The sequence below is a fragment of the Triturus cristatus genome, chromosome 2_2 (genome assembly GCF_964204655.1).
Source record: "Triturus cristatus chromosome 2_2, aTriCri1.1, whole genome shotgun sequence".
NCBI lineage: Eukaryota > Metazoa > Chordata > Amphibia > Caudata > Salamandridae > Triturus > Triturus cristatus.
The window spans coordinates 866,166,636-866,188,167 of record NC_140582.1 but is presented as its reverse complement, the minus strand read 5'-3'; the positions used below and the strand labels follow the sequence as shown (position 1 = coordinate 866,188,167).

The 21,532-nt window shown below is 44.1% G+C and overlaps 1 protein-coding gene across 1 annotated transcript in view; it reads left to right on the top strand.

Annotated features, from left to right (window-relative positions):
* Positions 1–21,532, top strand: part of LOC146862902 (uncharacterized) — a 350,846-nt gene that overhangs the window by 261,465 nt on the left and 67,849 nt on the right. The window contains exon 3 of the mRNA XM_085642290.1: positions 12,307–12,367. The gene's annotated coding sequence lies outside the window, so the exon portion shown is untranslated. The remainder of the gene's footprint in view (positions 1–12,306; positions 12,368–21,532) is intronic.

Genomic DNA, 21,532 nt, shown 5'->3' with positions numbered 1-21,532 from the left:
TTTATGCTTCAATAGCAGATATTTTCGATGTTTTGAATACAGAATTCCTCTTTTTGCTTGTTTCATCTTACACTGTACACAAGGAAACTGTTTTAGCAGTCCTTGAAATTTATGAACCTTTTAACATCTGTCTTTCTGCCATTAACATTTTATACATTTCCTGGAAAGCTGTGTAAAATTTGTCTTATCTGTATACAGGGGTGTTTTATGACATTTTTATACCTAAGCATCCCGATTGGGATGCTTAATCAGTGTTTATTCATTTGAACACAATGTGAGTGGTTGTTTGACGTGATGTTTAAAATGATCAAGTTAGAGTTTATAGATTAGGGGCCAAATTTACGACCGTCAGGTTTTGAGACTCGCAAATTGCGATTTTTAGCATATCGTAATTTGTGAGTCGCAAACCTGATGTACAATAGTGTCTCATACACTGTTTTCGATTCCCAAATGGGTCGCAATGGATCTGCCTCATTAATATTCATGAGGCAGGTCGCAATTTACTACTCATTGGGAATGGTCGGCACTAACAGGGACTGTGGCCTGCTGGGGTCAGCAGACGGCCATGTCTGTGACAGCTTTTTTAAAAAAGCAGCTTTTTGTGTGTTTTTTTAAATGCAGCCCGTTTTCCTTATAGGAAAATGGAATGCTTTTCAAAAATAAAAAATGTTCTTTTAATTTTTTTACGGACCACTGCCTGCTTTGAAAAAATGATGCCATCCCTATTGACAAAGTGTAACGACTTCCTTGAGGACCCCTTCCCGTTTGCAAATGGCTTACAACCAATTCGAAATTGCTTTTAATCTGCGAATGTTTTGCGACCACATTCCCTGTCGTAAAATATTTATACATGCCAGTTTTACTCGCTATTAAGGTCAGATGACCTTTTCATGCCCCTTCCTTGGCGCGACTTGCCCTCACAAAATAGGGTTGGTACATAGGAAAGTGCATTTTACAGGTCGGTCCTTTTGCGACCGGTAAAATGCGTCGTACATCTGGCCATAGGTATTGAAAATTATTTTAATTTGTGTTCCTTTACAAGTTTTGTTTATTTTATTGCAGCCAAAATAATTGTTTAATATATAAAGACTTATTAAGTGAATGCTTCACCCATGCCTGTATGGATACTGCGCTGTGTGGTTGAGAACATCTAATCTTGCTATTAAGCATTCTTTTGATATTTAACTTCTTGTAGTATTTCTGGATTTTAACAAGAATTATATAAATCTTTTTATTCCACCCTTTTTTCATTTGAATACTGCTCCTAGTTTTGGCATGCATTTGAGTCTCTCTGAGACGAATTATAGGAATATTTTGTCTGGCGCTAATGCATATCTGTAGTGTTTAGTAGGGTAGTACATGGATGTTATATATTATAAGAGCAGATTTGTAGAGGACCGAATGAGTGACAAGAACATGTATGCATTTTAAGTAGAACAAGCCGCAGCCAAGTTACAGCAACACCACAGCCAAACAACATTACTGTAACACAGAACAACTACAACAACACAGCACAACAGATCATAACAACAAATAAATGCAACAAAAACATAACAAATATACTACACAAAACAATTCAACACACCAAAAGAGCAAAAACTCAAAAAGACAATGACAACACAAACCACAACTCAATATGGCAACGCATTAGCATTGAACTCCTTACAACACAACAAATTACAAAAAACACAACACAATAATACACCAACACAAAACAACACTGCACCAAATGTGTGTAATTATGTTTTATTAGGCTGTGCTGTGTTCTTGTGTTCTTGTGTGGTTTGTTGTTGAGTGGTTATGGTTTTGTTGTACTGCGTTCCTTTGTGGTACGTTGTTGTCCCGTTCAATAGTGTGCTGGTGTGTTATAGTATTGTATTATGATGTTCGTGAATTTGGTGTTTAACCTCTGTTGTTCGAGTGTGTTACTGTACTTTGTACATTCTATTCAGTACTTTTTGTGCTTCCATGTTGTGTATATTGCTGTGTTTGTAGGCTGTTTTACTGTGTTGTTGTGGTGGTGTGTTGATCTGTGTTATGGTAATGGCTTTTGTTTTGGTGGAGAACTGTTGTTTTATGTGATGCGATTTTATCTCGCATAACTGCATTGTGCTGTTGTATTGTTATGTAGTTGTGTTCTGTTTAATGTTGTTTTGATGTGTTGGTGAATCTGCTCAGGGGACACAAAAGGACCTCATCGCCCCACCAGCAGTGTGCCAAGAGGCACGTTTGCAGAGTGGTGTAAAAAGGGGCGTGGCCTTGACCGTGGCCTTGGACTACCTCTCAGCAATTCCACTGTGTGGGGATTACTGGAGGTACCTGGTGGCCTAGTTGACCCCCAGGGACCCTCAGGATTCAAGAAGCTTAATCCCCCAACGTAGAACGCGCCAGGAGGCGCGTTTGCAGAATGGTGGTAGAAGGGGGGGCTGTGTGGCCCCCCTTCCTTTATTATTTTTGGAGCCCTGGGGACCCCATCCTCCAGGGCTTGTCCAATTTTTTTTAAAACTGGGAAGGGGGCTGCGCGCCCCCCTTCCTTGGCCAATTTCGGCCTCAGGGACACCATCCCCCAGGGCATGGCCTCCTTGATTTTTTTAATACTTATATGGAAGGGGTCCACATGGCCCCCCATCCCAGGGCCACTATTGGCCGCAGGGACCCCATCCCTGGCCATTTTAAAATAATGTTTACATAAGGAGTGGAGCCGATTTTGTCCCCTTGGTCCCCGGGCCCTTACGTTGGGGACCAAGGGGGGAGCCTCAATGCCCCTGCGGTCCCAGCCGGATCCCCGCCTCCTGTGGGAGCCGGCATTGCTTTTGGACAAGGGGATCTGCTAACATGCAGCTCCCATTGTCCAAAAGCAATTCTGCTTCACTTCATGGAAGCGAGAGCAGGTTTCCTGCAATAGCTTCCATGAAGCGAAGCAGTGTTTACTATGGCAGGGCAGGAGCTGTGCTCCTGCCCTGTCATAGCAAACGGCAATGTCCCGGGGGAGGGCACCCCGGGACATTGCCGGTGACGGCCCTGGGGGGTTGTGGTCCCCAGGGCCATTGAGGGCTCCAGGAGGGGGGCCCTGCTCCCAGCATTTTTAACGCCCGGAGGAAGTGGGGGTCCCAGCGCCGGGGGTCCACAATGGACCCCCACCCTTTATTTAAAATTGCCCCGGGAACGTGGTGGTCCGGGACAGTGTGGGGAGGGGCAGGACCCCCGTCACACTTATCTATATTAATTTAAGCCCTGGGGAGGTGGCGGTCGCCAGGGCTTTGGGGGGCCCGCGAGGACCCCCACACATAATTATGAATGCCCTGGGGAGTTGACAGGGCACCCATACATTTTTTTTAAAAAGCCCCGTTGAGGTGGTGGACCCCAGGGCTGCGGGGGGCCACGTGCCCCCTGCATATGATAAACAAAGCCACAGGGAGGAGGCAGTCTCTGGGGCTGTGGTGGCCCCCACAGGCCCCCACACCATAATTATGAATTACCCCCAGGACCGGGCCCACCCGGGGGTTTGAAACAAGTGAAGCTCTTCGTTTAAAAAAATAATAATTTCGGCAGGATTTGCGCACCCAGTGCAAATTCGGCCAATTTTTTAAAAAATAATGCTTTTTTTTAGCCCTTCCGGTCCTTGTTGTACCCCCTGAGCATGCCTTGGGGGTCAGGGTGTTTCTATCCTGCCCCCTTTTATTGATTTTCATCTTTTTTTTACTGTTTTCTTTTGACTCGGTTACTGAGTCACAAGCTGGCTGCCAACACTTCCTCTTTTGGAGTGTTGGCAGCCAATCAGAATGAAGCTTGTGCTCGGGAGGAGTCCCGAATCCTCCTCGGTGCTCAGATATCGATATTTTTATTTTTTTAATTTCTCAGGAACTACTGAACGGATTTACACGATTTTAAAAAAAGGTCGCTTTCTGAACCAAGAGCTACCTTTTTGCCAAATTTGGTGTAATTCCGTTCAGCAGTTCAGGCTGTAGCCTGTTCCAAAATTCCTATGGAAAATAACATGGGGAAAACGCATTTTGGGATCCCCTTATTTCTCGGCCCCTGCATGACGAATCACCCCGAAACTTTAAAGACAGGAGCTGACCAGAGCGCCCCATTAGTTTTGAAAATCTCGCGAAGATTTGTCAAACGGCACCAAAGATATTGGCAAATCAAAAAACGCTTTTCCAATGGAAACTAGGTCCTAACTATAACTACCTACTGGCGTAATAAATATATATATATATACATACTGCCTTGACAAGGCTGGAAGAACTTTGGCAAAAAGTGCATGAATTAAATATATATACTTTAGGCACTTTTCTCCTAAGTCTGTCACGCCTCTTGTCATTGTAATGCTGGTGTAGTTTATTGGCAGCACAAAAATAGGTGCATTTTGTTGAAACACTCGCCTTGGTCATGGGTTTGGGAATGGTGCCATCAAAGGTTGACATATAATGAATACAATAGTGCATTAACATAGAAAACATAATATATCGGCAATGGAAGCCTTTCAACATATACACATGAGCCCCATCTTAGGTACTGATTACGATGTCCGGCGGATAACACTGTTGCGGAAAAGGAACCACCCGACCATGGGTCAGCGGTTCCGCAATCCCAGTTAGGATGCAACTGCACATAGTCCGATTGGAAACTTCCATTTTTCAATCGGAGCTTGTGAGGAGGGCTGAAAGAGCCTGAAGCACAAACTCTCATTACAAAATGGATATTTGTAAACATCCCTGCACCGTGTGACAGGCATCTCATGGTGCCTGCCACATGGTGGAGGGATGTTGAGTGCCCCCCAGGGCAGTATGCCGAGGGCCAGGAGGCAAGCGGGCCCTGCTGGGGGCCCCCAATGTCACTTCCCGACATCCTTTCCATGTCGAAAAGGCCAACATGGAATGGCTGTCGGAAACCAACATCATAATCCTGACAGAAAAAACGCCATCTTTCATGGATTATGCTGCATTTCCGACTGACCGACGGGCGGAACCACAACGAATTCCCCTGCAGGTTTAAACTCTGACCACCGTCATCCTAATATGGTGGTCGGCCTCTAAACCTAAAATGTCAGGCGGAAAGCCTCCAACCACTGGTCGGAGGCTTTCCAGCAAACATCATAATCGGGCCCCTTGAGCAATATGTGTTCCTGAAGAAAGTATAAAAATGTACACATTTGGTGCAGAAGTATAACAATCTTCACATTGTGTACATTGGACAAATCATAAGCAACACAAAATCAATAAATAATTGCCATCGACTCCCAAAGGAAAATACACATGCTAACCATAAAAGTGTTTATCAGGTCAATATGTGAGGGTACTCGGCACTCATTAACGTAGTTCATCATACATTGTTCCAACAGATTGCTCATACATTACTCAATCAAGTCCAAGTAGGCGGTAAACACCCAAAATATCGATTCCAAAATATCGACTGCCCAGAATATCGAAGTTACAATATAGAGTGGACAGAATATCGAATTATCAAAATATAGATAGGTCAGAATATCGAAATTGGGGTACAAAATATCGATTTCCATAATATCGAATTTAAAAATATAGAATACCATAATATCGAATTTTAAAATATAGATTACCTTAATATCGAAAAAAAATTTAGTGTTATGTATGGTAGTATATGTGTTAAAATGATGTATTATTTTTGTAATGTATGTTTAATTTATTTAAACAAATGAATGTTATGTCATTTAATTATTGCGTAATTTAATTCCGTAGCGGGTTGTGGGTTTATAGGGGAATAGCGTGGGAAGTAATTTAATTATGGTTAATTAAATATTATTTATATTTATATGTTTTGATAATTAATTGATTGATAATTAATTATTAATTGGTAATTAATTTTTATTAATTGGTAATTAATTTATATTAATTGATTAATTGATAATTATGTTAATTGTATTTGTTATTATTAGGAGCGGGTTGTGAGTTTGTAGGGGAATTGGGTGGGAAGTAAATTAATTGTAATAAAGTAAATAATTATTTTTTATTTATGTGTATTGATAATTAATTGATAATTAATTATTAATTGGTAATTAATTTGTATTAATGGGTAAATAATTTGTATGAATTGCTAATTAATTTGTATTATTTGCAAAATTATTTTTATTAATTGATTAATTGATAATAATGTTAATTTTTTTATTATTGGGCGTAGGTTGTGGGTTTATAGGGGAATTGGGTGGGAAGTAAATTCATTGGAATAAAGTAAATATTAATTTTTTTATTTATGTGTATTGATAATTGATAATTAATTATTGATTGGTAATTAATTATTATTAATTGGTAATTAATTTTTATCAATTGATAATTAATATTTTTAAATGGTAATTAATTGTTATTAATTGGTAATTATTTGTAATTAACTTTTTATTGGTATTGATAATTAATGTAATCTTATTTCGAATTTAAATCATTACTTTCCCTACTTTTGCACTCTCAGGAGTGGGAATAGTATTTTTTACTCTCCGCTATCCAACTCTTTCCCTACTGTTGCACTCACTGGAGTGGGAATAGTAATTTTTACCCTCCTGCTATCCAATGCTTTCCCTACTGTTGTACTCTTTGGAGTGGGAATAGCAATTTTTACCCCTACGCTATCCAACGTTTTCCCTACTGTTGACCTCACTTGAGTGGGAATAGTAATTTTTACACCTATGCTATCCAACGCTTTCCCTACTGTTGCACTCACTGGAGTAGGAATAGTAATTTTTCCATTTGCGCTATCCATCCCGTGCGCCCGATGTTACAACCGTATGGAAAAAACACCGTCCGCACCGAACTCCCATAGCAACCATGGAGACATGTGCCCGCATACGCGTCGACCCCCCCCAGCCCCCGTACGTCCGAGTCGTACCCCCACCCGTGTATGTACACCCGTGTACGTTCGAGTCGTACCCCCACCCGTGTATGTACGGTGCGTACGCACCGTACATACACGGGTGGGGGTACGACTCGAACGTACACGGGTGTACATACACGGGGGGGTTCGACACGTACACGGGTGTACATACACGGGTGGGGGTACGACTCGAACGTACACGGGTGTACATACACGGGGGGGGTTCGACACGTACACGGGTGTACATACACGGGTGGGGGTACGACTCGAACGTACACGGGTGTACATACACGGGTGGGGGTACGACTCGGACGTACGGGGGCTGGGGGGGGTCGACGCGTATGCGGGCACATGTCTCCATGGTTGCTATGGGAGTTCGGTGCGGACGGTGTTTTTTCCATACGGTTGTAACATCGGGCGCACGGGATGGATCGTAATTCCTCGGTCGGACTTCACTTTTCACATTTGTACGGTAAATCGTCCGTGGACGTGTCGGACACATTTTCCGACCCGAGGACGTGTGGGGAATACTTCCCAATGCGATTCGTATGGACTTTTTACCATGCGAATCGTAATTGGCAGTTTGTACGGCACTTGTGCGATTCGTACGGTAAAAAGACCGGATACGAGTCGTACGGGGAATTTTTTTACCGGATCGTGATCGGCACCTTAGCAGGAACTGCTGAAGATATCTCTGTATGCTGGTATAGAGGTAACAATGCTGATTGTAGGAGGAATAGAAATCCAGACCTTAGGTGCAGATCCAGTGGACCACTAGTTCAAGATACATTTTTTTGTTGGAAACCAAGGGTTTCACAATAGAGTGTTTGAACAATGCAGATTATGAGAGTCCCAGAAATCTTCAGCTCCTTGGCTAGATTTGTTTTTAACAAAATGTATGGATTTTCATAGTTAGAAAGGCATTTATAATCATTTTCAACCTGCGGTCTTGCCCACACCGTTGTTCATCAGTTCAGTATGCCATCTGGGAGGACATATGGGGAGGGGGAGGACGGGGGCCCCACCAATATGAGGAACACAAAATGCAACAATAAAAAATTCTAGGTCAATGGCAGCGTGATGGGGCGTGGGTAGCAGGGTGGATGTATGTGAACCAGAAAATCCACAGTAGTCATCGTCAAGTATAATTGTAAACAAAACCAAATCCATCTGGTGGTCAGAGTGTAGGAATCAGAGGAAGCATTTTTGGGGGTATAGTGGCGACAATCATGGTATGTGTACTAGTAGGTTGGAGGCGTCATGGAGTGTAAGTTTGAGGCAGGAGTATGGTTGTTTTTTGTGTCTGTGGGGAATATGTTTAGTCTGAGTCTTCCACCTCACTCCCAGGAGGTGTCTGGAGTCTTCTGGAGGTGTCCATCTGTGGACAGACCTGCAATATGGCAGGCCATACTTGTATGTAATCCAAAGGCCAGATGCCTCCCCTCACCTGCCTCTGCTGGGCAGCTCCCTCACATTCCACCCATTCAACCTGTTCCGCCCACTGCTGCATGAGGCTGGATCCCCACAGGACTTTCCAGGAGATCACTAGTTGGCAGCGGGCAGGACCGGTGCTAGATTTGTAAATCTGGAGGTGACCACTGTTGTGCGGGGTCTCAGGAAGAGTCCCAGCAGACAGTAAGCTGGAGTGCTCAAGATGTACCGCCTGGTGTTTCCCAATACTGGAAAAGTGTGGGACAGCTTCACACCATATGGTTAAATTAGCTTCTTCCACATCACATCGCAGACATGCTGCTTGTGCTGCAGGAAACATAGCATGAATCCATTTAAGGGTAACATAGAACAGATTCAGAAAGTAGTTCTGTATTAGCTTAAATATGGGATTCCACAATGATCGAGGAAAGGACTCCAGCATTGCGTCCCAGCCTCTGTCAGTGATCGGTGTGCCAATGTTGTCCACCCACCGGTCATGAAGCCCATTCAGGTCGGTCTTAGTCTGCTGGAGCAATGCAGCATATAATGAGATGTCTCATGTTTTTCTGGCCATTGTGCAGATGATCCTGAGGCCCTCATGATGCGATGGTCCAGCCACGTTGGCCATCCAGCACACTCACATCATGGTCCTGATTGCTCTGCAAAGTAAGAAGTGATGAGGGAGGGAGTCCAAACTGGCCCACTAGTCCCTGAAGTCTAGCAATGTATTGTTTTCAAAACAGGAGTGTAGGCCAGCTCTTTCTCACCCCTGCAGACTGCTCCAGAAACCACATGTCACGTGGAACACGAAGGGGGTCCCCATGTCCAATGTCCACTGGTTTGGGGCCTCTCCATAGCACAGCCCATAGTAGCTGTGCAGACAAGTGGTACAGCTTTAGCTTGGAGGGAGAACTAGCCATGGTCCATAATCACAGCCTCCAGCCCCTATCTTATCCTCGCACTCCCGCCAGCTACTATAGCAACCCAGCCAATCAGGTGTAGCTCTAGCAGGGACAACCAAAAATCTTAAAAACAAACCTCATCTAATCCCTGCAAGGACTATCACACCACTCTATGTTGTCCAAACTGTTCAAACAAAGTTCCATCCAGACAGCATCAGAGAGATTGGTGCTTGGTAATGTGGGGGTAAGAGATGCAAAGTTCCAAGTTGAGAATCCAGCTTGGCCTCCAGGAAGGGATATATGTGGATCATCCAGGAGGCAGTCGCCTTGGTGAGGAAGTGAAATAGTGAGACCTACTATAGAAACGGCGAGGAATGCCAAGGTGGCGATTAGATAATGTTTTCCGCTGTGCCAGGGGTTACCTTCGGTAGCAGTATATTGGCATTGTTCTAAGAAAGACCCTCTGGGGCAACTACCTCCTGCAACCAATCCTCTAGGAAGGAGAGCACTGATGGTCCCTCGATCTGCTCCGGCAGCTCCACCACCCTGATGTTATTCCTCCTGACTCTGGCATCCTAGTCTTCAATCCAGGCTTCCAATGTTTTGACCATACCTGTCAGTGAACTCAACTCTGCCATGTGAGATTTAGCAGTGGGTCCCAGCGCTAAACGTTCTGACTCCACATGGCAGATCTAATGATCAATTTTCCCGTGGTCATCCTGCAACAGCCCCATGTCCACCACCAGGGAGTCTATTTAGGCTTTAAGTGTATTTTTGGTGGAACCTTTGGCATCAAGTATAGCATCCAGTGTATTTACCGAAAATTGATCCAAACGTGAGCTTCTATAGGGAGCTTCCCTGTCAAGAGGCCTCAGCAGTCATGGTGTCTGTTCTGCCATGGTGTGTTTCCCTCATGATGGGAGGCTGAACGATGAAAGGGAGATTGTAATGGGGGGTAAAAGGGCCCCATGATGATGATCTGGGAATCACGATGTTGTGATATTTTGGAGGTAAGTGCACTGGGCGTAGCCCTCCGTTGAGTGTCAGTCAGTGCTAAGCCAGGAGGCTCAAGTCGCCTCCAGCAAAGGGCCACTCCTTGTCATTCTCCTATGAGAGAGGCAATGATCTTCATGGGACTGTACTCCTCTTCCAGGTGGCTGGACTGTGATGAGTGTCTGTAGAGTGGAGTCATGCCTTACTCAACACTGCCCCCACCTTCAATAGCCCCTTAGGGGGGCACACCGATGTCGGCGGTTAAAGCTCCCATGCTGCACCAGTAATCTGGCTGTGAGCAAGACAGGGTTTACAGCTGGTGCCCGCTCTGGGTGTAGAGCATTGACTCGCAAGGGCGCCCCCACCCTTCTTAGTCTTTGGGCCCAGTGGGGCCATTCAGGGTCTATTGGGTGTTCACAGGCAAGGAGTTCTTGGGTGCGTGGTGCTGCATCCACCAAGCCCATTAGTGGGTGGTTGCCATCCAGGTCGGCAGCTCTGTGATGCTAATGGCCCTGGACACCAGGAACTGTGGAGCCCCGTCTCAGCTGTGCCAGTCACAGCAGCAAGGTCATGGGCATTGGAGGAAGGCCGCCCTGGTAGTTTAGCTCGCTAGAAGGCGGCTGCCATCTTGGTACTGCAGAGACCGAGCTTCTTAGGCCTCCGCTGTCGATTGTAGGGCCTATAACCACACAAAAAGATGCTGGGTGGACAGCTGAACATTGTCAAACATTCACCCCCAATCACAGATATGGGTCGAATCTATCATTTTTGCTCACCATGCCACCCAAGTTTGGACCAAACCATATGCAAATCAGTCGTGACCCTGCCCCCCATGGGAACAGTCCAGAATGAGCTGCCAGGCCAGTTCATCCCTAGACTAGAAAACAAGCATCCTGGGACTTATTTCAGGGTATCACCCCTCATCAGCCAGGCTAGCTTGAATCCAGTGGCATAGTGAGCATAGGGTCCTCGTCTGGGCATACCCTTCCCACTTAGGGTAACTGTAGGACCCAGACAGCGGGATTCTGGCAGGACCGGGCGGTGCGCACAGTTAAGTCGCTCCATACATCATGGCGACAAGCTCTCTCCCCCAGCTTCTTGGCTAGATAACAAGAGTGATCAGAGTGTGTGTAAAAGTTTGTGTACTTTGGATGCATGTTTAATAGCAGATCTTTCCTCAGTTGAGAGCCAGTTCAAGTAGTACTATATAGAATTAATGTTCGAAATAGCCAAGCTCCAAGGTAAGATTAGATGCTGCATGCAGGGTAGCTATAAAAGACACAAGATGAATTTCTGGAATGCCAAAGGAAGATGGAATTTCTATAGTGCGATCTCGAATGTCCCAGTAATTGGACTACTTTTTTACTACTGTTGTTAATTTCCTTGCGACGGTAAAGTCGATTTTGAATTTACATTTTTAATGATTTAGAGCGTTTGATGATGCTGGGAGAACAATTTAAGACATCGTGGGAGTCTAGCCACTTTTGAACTGGGGTGGAGGAGGATTGTGGCGAAATAAGCATGGCCTCGATTTAGTTGGCACTGAATGGGGGGGGGGGGACGGTGGGGGGGAGCAATCATGCAGAATTCAGTGTTGTTAAGAGTTAAAGCTGATAGAGAGATATAACCAGGAAATGACATCTTAAGGTAAAGCTAAATGTCATCAACATAATAATGATAAGATAAGAAAGGCTCTTTCTGGAGACACCCAGTTGTTCAAGGTAAAGACTGAAGAGTCTAGGAGCTAGGACATATCCTTGAGGAACTCCTTGCTGCAGAAGAATAGGTTTAGAGAAGGAATTGTGAATTATGGATCACTTGCAAAGCAATTAGCTAGATAGGATTTAAACCATTCCTATTCCTTGCCTTCAATACCCATCCAGTCTTTTAAAGTGTAAATGAGAATTGCATGGTTAATGGTAATTTGCATAATGCTGCTTCATTTGTTGCATGTGGTTAGGTGATTCATGTTATCATTATAGGATCACCTTTATTTCATGTACTTATTTATCTCTGTCATTGGAATACGTGCTTTTGCATGTGTTCATTTACCAACATTTCAATGTTTTCCATGTGCTTATTTCATGTAATCATGTATTCCATGTCCTCATTTATTTCTCGTTCTGGTCTACTATAGGAGAAAGACATCTGAAGAGCTCAGCATCTGCGGCACATCCAATGGGGGATTCACACGAAAGGTATGTTCCTAATTCCTCTAGCTTCCTGGGGAAACTTACCATAAAGTAGTAGGGCTCAACAGCAGTCTAGAGGATTCTTATAGGACAGCTGTGATATGGGGAATACAAAATTCAGTACATATTTCACTGGTGTAACTATGAAAATGGTTTGTATGTTAGTATGGAGACTATTCACAAGAGCCACTATTCCGGAGAGTGCCTTGTTACTATTCCTCTCTGCCGGTGCGTATTTCAACTATGTGCTTGTTTAATTTTCTGGCTGCACAGGGTTGTGGTGTGTTCTCAGGTTAGGAACAAAGCAGTTCAGTACCTAAGGGCAGTTTATTAATGGGGAAAATGTCAGGTTTCATCCCAAAGTGAAGGCCACTTCACTATGTCAAAATCTTTGTCTCATATTCCCAGTGACCATTACTGATGACTCTCCGAGGTTTCAGACTGAAAAGATACAATTACAAAAAACTCGGAGTTTCCAAACCAAATGCAAATTTTTGATCCAAAATCAACTTCTCCCGAATGAAATAAAAGAAGTCATTGAATTAGAGAGTTAAGAAAGCGTCAGAGGAAAGAGACAACCGTCAACCATTTTTGATGCTTCAGTGATGTGGAGCGCGCTACTAAGCCTTTTGCACCACCGCAGGTTAAAATGACTCACACCAAAGTAGCACTGTAATGAAGTGGTGGGCATTCAAGAACACAAAAAGCATGTCAGAGGATAGAACAAACTCCAGTGACTACCAACAAAGTGAAGAGTCCCTTAAAAACTAGAAAATATACCTTTTAATGCCAGTAAAGGCAACCTGAAGAACAAGCATTTGCAATGCAATCGGTCTCGACTTTGGGACCTTATATGTATTTAGCTATGCAGCACATATTAAGATATGCAGCATGGGTGCTGAAACAGCTACTGTTCTTTAACATGGAGGGAAAGTAAGCACCAAACTGCGTGACACACCGGGTAAGGGAACACATGGAGAGAAAAATTGCCTTTCAGCAGGAAATGATATAGTCCAAAGCTCTGTTTTAATATAAAATCAGTGCCTTCGGTGGTTATATTACTGAAACTACAATGTTTGAAAAAAATATTATTGTCTACAGGTGCTCATGGAAGACAATTTCTATGGACTTGAATCCAGAGAATGTTAAAGTGATTCTGGTAATTTACTGACTTCTGCTGGTCCTGGTCTATCAAGAAAGTTAAATAGAGGTATGCCAGAAAAAATAAAAAAATAAATTCCCTCAGCAGAAAGCAATTCTCGTATTTTACTGACCTCTACTGGTCGTTTTCTATCAAAACAGTTAAATAGAAGCAACTGAGCAGGAAAAAAAAGTCCCTAGGTGGAAGCAGACAAGTCCTAGGGCTGAACTCCAGAGCCCACCAAGTACATACACATATAAGTATATACTAAAGTATATACAAGAGATCTCGAATGCTCGACCTAAAAAACAATATGGCACTGATATTTTTTCTCCAGATTATTCTGTGTTTTCAAATTGTTACTCATATTTCTACTTCAATTTCATGAGTTTGTCACAAATATATGCTGGATTTGTTATCTGAATGGACAAAGTGGGGTAGAATGCTATGCGATGCTTGGCCACAGTCTGTTTTCCTATTGTGAATATACTGCATTGTTTTGAAATATTTCATAGTTCAATAAAGGTTATTTTTTTTAAAAACAGTGCTATGAGATCTTCAATTCATTCTTGGATAATACACCGGGGCATGGGTGTGATAAAACTCTCTCTTGCTGCTAGATTATGGGAAGGCTTCTGGCATGAGACTATCAACTAAAATCAGCTTAATCACACTCAGGTGTGTTGTCCTGCACTTTAGTGGCTTCTGTTCTTCTTGTCCGTTAGGGAACAATGTGTGAGAAAACTGCTCTTGTCTGCTGTCCTCCTTGACCTCTCTGCAGCGTTCAACAACGTATCCCACCACAAACTCATCAAGAGACTGCACCACAATAGGATCCAGGGAAACGCACTCAGGTGGATTGCATTGTTCCTTACGCGACAAACTCAGAGAATCCACCTACCTCCCTTCACCTCAGAACCCAAGAGCACCATCTGCGGCGTTCGACGATCTCAACATCATATCCTATGCCGAAAATACCAATCTCATCCTCTCAGCAGACCCCACCACCACGAAGACCATTTTCCCCAATTGAATGAAGAATTTCACTGACTGGATGAAGGCAACTGTCTGAAGCTCAACACAGGCTAGACAAAGTGCTGATCTTTGGCAATACGGTGGGCCGCCCAACTTAGACCCACTCCCACACTGACAGACCACGCCCGCAACCTAGGCATCATCCTTGACAGCAAACTCTCCCTGAAATGCCAGATCAACGCAGTCTCCTCTGCCTGCTTCCGCTCTCTCCACATGCTCTGAAGAATCTTCAGTTGGCTCCCCACTGGCACGAGAATAACCGCCACTCAAGCTCAAACCACCACCCGGCAGGACTATGGCAATTCACTGTACACAAGTACCAACACCGAACTCATGAGAAGACTCCAGACAATACAGAACTCAGCAGCCAGACTCATCCTCAACCTGCCCAAATGGACCCACATCACCCCACACCTCAAGAGGTAACAATTCAAGACCAAGGACCATCATACATGAACCACTGCCTGAACTTCCTCCAACCATTCAGAGGCTTATGCTCTGCCTCCCTTGCACAGACCATGCGCATCCGCCAAAGCCACAGTGGAGGCCATTACTTCTCCTACCTCGCCAGTCCTGGAACAGCCTCTGCCTCCCATTACAAACATCACAATCACTGGAAGACTTCAGGAAGAGACGCAAGACCTGGCTTTTCGACTGAGCCCAGCAACCTAGCTCCTGGATACCCTCACGGGTGAATAGCTGCCCAGTAAAAATACTGTTTGATTGATTGATTGATTGATTGATTGATTGCAGTGAATTGTAGAATTTCACATTTAATTACTTTTTCAGGATACCAATTTGCTGAGGTACCAAAGTCCCTGCATTCATTACTACAGTGACCATAGGCACATTTATGTTTTGTGTCATAGGATCACAGGTGATGTTTTTGATGGGGTTGAAGAGCATGCATCTGGCACAGGACTCAAAGGAGAGCAAGTTGCCCTGAATTAATTGGATGCAAAACAAGGGTTATGTTATTGAACCAAAACCATTTCCCTAAGTCAACTTGAGCTTGCCGATATCAGGCTATCTTGGTGGAGCATTGTCTTATTCTTTCAAAAAAGGCTGCTAATATGGGTGAGATCTGGTGTGCAAGTTTTAGATTGATGCCACAGACTTAGAGTGCAGTACTAAAAATGTTCTGCAAGACCCCTCACTTATGTAGAGGGCCGCCATACGTACCTTGCGAACTCAACATTCTAGGATAATGAGGAGCTCAATACAGATTATGCAAATATGCTTCTGGCAAGTCGTTTGCCTCATTAGCTAAGTGGCTACAGTACATCCAGGGACTTGAGCTGTTTCTGATTTCAGATTCAGAAACAAAAACTTGTTTTCTGCCTCCAGCCATGTATCACTTTGTCTTCCGGTTGAGCTGAGCAATGCAGTTCTGGTGATTTATCTAAACTGTGAATACCTAAATTGTATATGCTTGCGATTCATCTTCAGTGATCTAATTAATTTTAAGAGCAATCTAGTGCTCGTCTGGTGCTTTTATTATGCTGATGGAACGTTCAGCAGTTTTTGAGTTATTTAAAATAATTCAAATCTGTATATCTAGGGGCGAGAGGGTTCCATGAGCTCTCCCGATCTCACGCTGAGATCTGATTGCTTTGCCAACTCTTCCAGCAGAAGTGTTCACAGACATCTTGGGACTCTGCTTCAGCCGAGTCCCAGAAAAAAGGTTAAAAAAAATAAAAGCGGGCAGGGTAGGAATACTCTTATCCCGTAGTTCTGGTCATGGGGGTTTTAAAGTTTGCTGCGGAAACACAATAGAGCTGCAAATCTTCAGCAAAAAAGAAAAAAAAAACAACCATGTGTTTGAATACAGCCCCGGGTGTGCCAGAACCCTTTGGGCATTATAATAAAAGAGGGGGCACACGGAGCCCCCCTCCTAAGGCTCATTGAGCCCCAAGGACCACCACCTCCCCGGGGCTGGCTCCTGCCATGTCCCGGAGTGCCCACCGCCGGGACATAGCTATTTGCTTGGCAGGCAAAAGCAAACACTCCGGTTCCAGCATGCAGGCGCTGTTAAAGTGCTCCCGGACGCTGAAAGCAGAGGTTTCTTCTCTCTTCCTGCCTGTAGACATGCAGGCAGAGAAAGAGATGAAACAATTGCTCTTGCACACAGGGAGCTGCACTTCCAGTGGCTCCTTGCAGTGCCAGCTGGCACCGCGGAGGCCTTGAGGCTCCTCCTGCGGTCCCCATCCTCCACATTTGGTGCTCTGGCTGGGAGGAGGGTACCCAGGGATATGTGGCCAGGTCCCGGGGGATGGGCTAGGGAGGAGGGCCATGAGGCTCCCCTACCCATTGAATCAAGGCTGGGGTTCCTGGGGGTTGTATGTGGCCAGGGAGTGTGGCCGTGTGCCCCCCCCCCCCTGTATTCAGTGGCCAGGGAGGTGGTGGTCTCCTTTGGTTTAAATAAAGCCCCGGGGAGGTGGAGGTACCGCTGGCTCTTAAAGCCCATTGGGGGAGGGTTCCTGCGGCCGCTCTCCTTAATATCAGGGCAGAAAAACTAGCAGAAAAGACGATACAGAAGGCAGAAAAATGAGCAGGAAATGCAAAAAGAAGGACAGAAAAACAAGCAGGAAAGGCAAAACAGAGGGCAGAAAACTAACAGAAAAGGCAAAATGGAACAGAAGAGACAAAATAGAGGAGAGAAAAACAAGCAGGAAAGGCAAAACAGAGGGTAGAAAAGGCAGAACAGAATAGGGTAAAACAAAAAGCACTCACACACCCACTCACAGACCCACCCAGAGACTCACACACTCACTCACAGATCCAGAGGTGGAGGTACCGCTGGCTCTTAAAGCCCAATGGAGGAGGGTTCCTGCGGCCGCTCTCCTTAATATCAGGGCAGAAAAACTAGCAGAAAAGGCAAAACAGAAGGCAGAAAAATGAGCAGGAAATGCAAAAAGAAAGGCAGAAAAACAAGCAGAAAAGGCAAAACAGAGAGCTGAAAAACTAGCAGGAAAGGCAAAATGGAACAGAAGAGACAAAACAGAGGAGAGAAAAACAAGCAGGAAAGGCAAAACAGAGGGTAGAAAAGGCAAAACAGAACAGAATAGGGTAAAACAAAAAGCACTCAGACACCCACTCACAGACCCACTCAGAGACTCACACACTCACTCACAGATCCAATAAGACACTCATACACCCACTCACAAACTCATTCAGAGACTCATGCATTCACACATAGACCCACTCAGACACCCACTGGGAGACTCACACACCCACTCACAGACCCAGTCAGAAACTCATGCACTGATTCACAGACTCACTGAGAAACTCACTCACTCACTCACTCACAGATCCACTTAGACACTCATGCACCCACTCACAGACCCACTGAGACACTTAACCACCCGCAGACCCACTTAGACACTCACACACTCACTCACAGACCCACTCAGAGACTCAACCACCCACTCACAGACCCACTCAGACTCCTGCACCCACTCACAGACCCACTCAGACTCACGCACTTCCTCACAGACCCACTCAGACTCATGCACGTACTCAGAGACTCACTCAGGGACTCATGCACTCACTCTCAGACCCACTCACAGACTCATGCACTCACTCACAGACCCACTCAAAGACTCATGTACTCACTCAAAGACCCATTCATAGACTTAAACACCCACTCACAGACTGACTTAGAGACTCATGCACCCAGTTACAGACCCACTCAGACACTCATGCACTTACTCGCAGACTGGCTCACAAACCTATGGAGGCAGTCATAAACTCACTCAGACACTCTGACACCCACTCACGTCCCCACTTGGACACCCACTCAGATATTCATGCACCCTCTCAGACTGATACTCACGCACCCACTCAGGCACCCACTCACAGACCCACTCCGAGACTCACACACCTACTCAGATACTCATTCACTTGCTCACAGACTGACTCACACACTCATGGAGGCACTTGCAAACCTGCTCAGACACTCTCACACCTACTCACAGACCCACTGAGGCACTCACTCACACATTCATGCACCCACTCAGACACCCACTCAGAGACTCACATACTCACTCATAGACCCACTCAGACACTCATTCACTCACTCACAGACTGACTCACACACACACACGTAGATACTCGCTAACCCACACATTACAGGGATGTTATAGTTAGGGAATAGAATTTTTAAAAACAGAAATTCACTGAAAAAAACAAAGGTTTCAGGAATTGTATAGTTAGGCTCAGATTTCACTCATACAAAACCATAGAAATTCAAGAGTTATAGTTACCTACGATAAGTGTAAACTAAGGCCCCAACATGCACTGCTTATGACCTCACATATTTCATCACTTATGACATGGTCAGTGACATCACTGATTACATGACTGATGACATCTCATCAACTTATTTGCCGAAACGCTTTGGGAGTTTGTGCTTTACCTACATCACTGATGGAATAAACTTTATGTGCAAGCAACGCTGGAGTGCTCATTTCTTTCCAGGAGCCATACATACATACATACATACATATATACATATGGTCTTCAATGGCACAACTCAGGTATTTGTAGGAAACTGGTGTATACGCATTTAGAACAGAAGTCTTATTCTCTTTTTTGTGATATTTGGTGTCCAAATGAGTATTTACTAAAAAGAGAAAGCCTGTTATTAAGGTACATCACAGTATTTAATGAACATGACAAAGTTTGTATTTGGGTACAAAACGAGTAAACGAGAATACTGACAACACAGCTCACTGAGTTAAATGCTTGCTGGTGAGTCTTTGAGTGACAAGTATGTCTCAAGTTTTATTCCTGACAGGTCGAAATGCGCCTTTTCTCATTCCGAGTTCAATACATATAATATCATTAACGTGGGTAATAGTTCCACCTATCATTTAGAGTGCTTAGAAATGGCAATCATATTATATAACGCGTTGTATAATAAAAGTTATTTTTGTTATTTATTCAATTTTACGTTTTTATCTATAGAGAAAATTGGCGACTTGACGTGAAATAACAAGAGGATATTTGAGGGGATGAAAAAGTATTTGACAAGCTTTCATTTGCGAACCAAATTAGATAATTTACTTAAAATGAAAGGTAATTATATAGGGACAAATTTGTATTTTCAATGGCTTGCTGATATTTGGTGGAACATTAGTTTATTTCCTAAGAATGAAAAACTCATAGCTGGGCTCAAAAAGAGTATATCCATTGAGACAATGTGAACAGATTTGCAAATTATTTCCAGCTTATATTGAGAGCTACTCCTTGGTGCTTTAAGGACACCTACTACTAGTTTTATGTTATATTTTACCACAGCTACCTAACCACTTAAGCAGTTAGTTAATGGCCCATGTGTAGGCATTCCCTTACCTACATTGCCTGCTGTTTAAGGCATTATTATGTCTATGTAAAAGGCGGTTGTCTGAGCATAGAAGGTCAATCAATTGTGTGACTTACATGAAATTCATGTTCTTGGAAACCTGATTGTCTCTGCAAGGTTGTTGCTCCCCTAGCTGGGCCGATGTGTCGCTAATGACATAGCAGAGGGTAAGTGGGCAAGTTACATCCATACTGAGAAGAAATCTTTTTAATTGCAGCAGGACACGTCCTAAGTTGATTGTAGATGTGTATGTATTGTACTTTTGTCATTTTAACCAGTAATAATGATTACTTATTTATAAGGTGTACACAAAAAAACAAATTGCCTAAGGCTCCTGGAGCCAAACTAAAAATAAATAGAGTGTGACAAAGATTGAAGAGCATGTACGTTACCCAATCAGGAAGAACAAGCTATAAGGGAGTGAGGAGGGGTGCATGAAGTGCAGTGTGGTGTGTGTACTCAAATAGCGAGACACAGCGGTCCGTCTGTGTGTTTGCATGACCCAGACTTCTCAATCTTTTGATTTTTCGATTATGCGATGAAAGATACCCTGGCCTCACAGACAGATCCGGTATTGAGGCTGGCTTTTCCTCGAAGGATGAAGTGCATTTCGGGCCTTCAGTGGGTCTACTTGATGGGTATGGGACTGTCATTGTTGTTGCTACACCGGCTACGTTCATTCCTGTAACTTCACTGTTCCTTTAAAAGATGCCTTTGGAAAGAGCCCTTTTTTGCAGTTTATTAAAAAATGCACTAAAATTATATTTGATTTTGTATGTTCTCGCTGTTCCGGATTCAGTGAATTGCACTCTCACGTGACACTTTTGTAAACTCTTGGGTGTGCAAAAACATTTTGTGAATCGGACCTTTGTAATCCCTAGCGAGACTGCATATGCTCAGAAGTCACACAGAAGACTCAAAGGTTGTTTTCCTATTATCTCTTTTATATTCGATGTTGCCGCCTGCAGTAAGGTGCTTGACCTCTGCTTGGGAAACATTTTGTTGTTACCAGAATAATGCCTCATAGTTCTTCAAGAAAGTACAAAGGTACCCTGATACTTTCCTTGGCATCATTTTGCATTTCTGCGCCGAACGGTGTGCTGTGTACATGTGATCCAGCTCGCCAGAGGTGGGGGTCGGTTTCCTGTATTTGTTGTGCATGAGGTCACATGTTGGAGAGCATATCGAGTGAATGGCTGTGGTGATATCACCCTCCAGGATTGCTGAGGTTGGAGACGTGTTATGCTGGTTACTCCACTTTGGTCGCTTTATTCTAACATTGTTTCAAACTGTAACAGGCTTACCCAGTTTCTGCATTCTAGTAATGACTCTTTACTGTAAATAATAGGTAACCAACCCTTCCGTGTAGAGTAGCTGCCCTGTGCTTGCTGTATTTTGAGGCACAGATTTACCAAAGGCAAAATGTCTGAGGTGTGTCTGGGAAGGAGCTATCTCTTCGTAAGCCCTTCTGACTTTTCGGAGGCAATTGGATATTTGACTGACTCTGTCCCAGCCCTTCACGGATGTACCTAACATGTGACTGACAATGACAAATTGCTAATGGCCTTTCATAGTAGCTACTAATATGCGACTGACATGACCTCCATCCCTCCTAAAATATCAAATCATG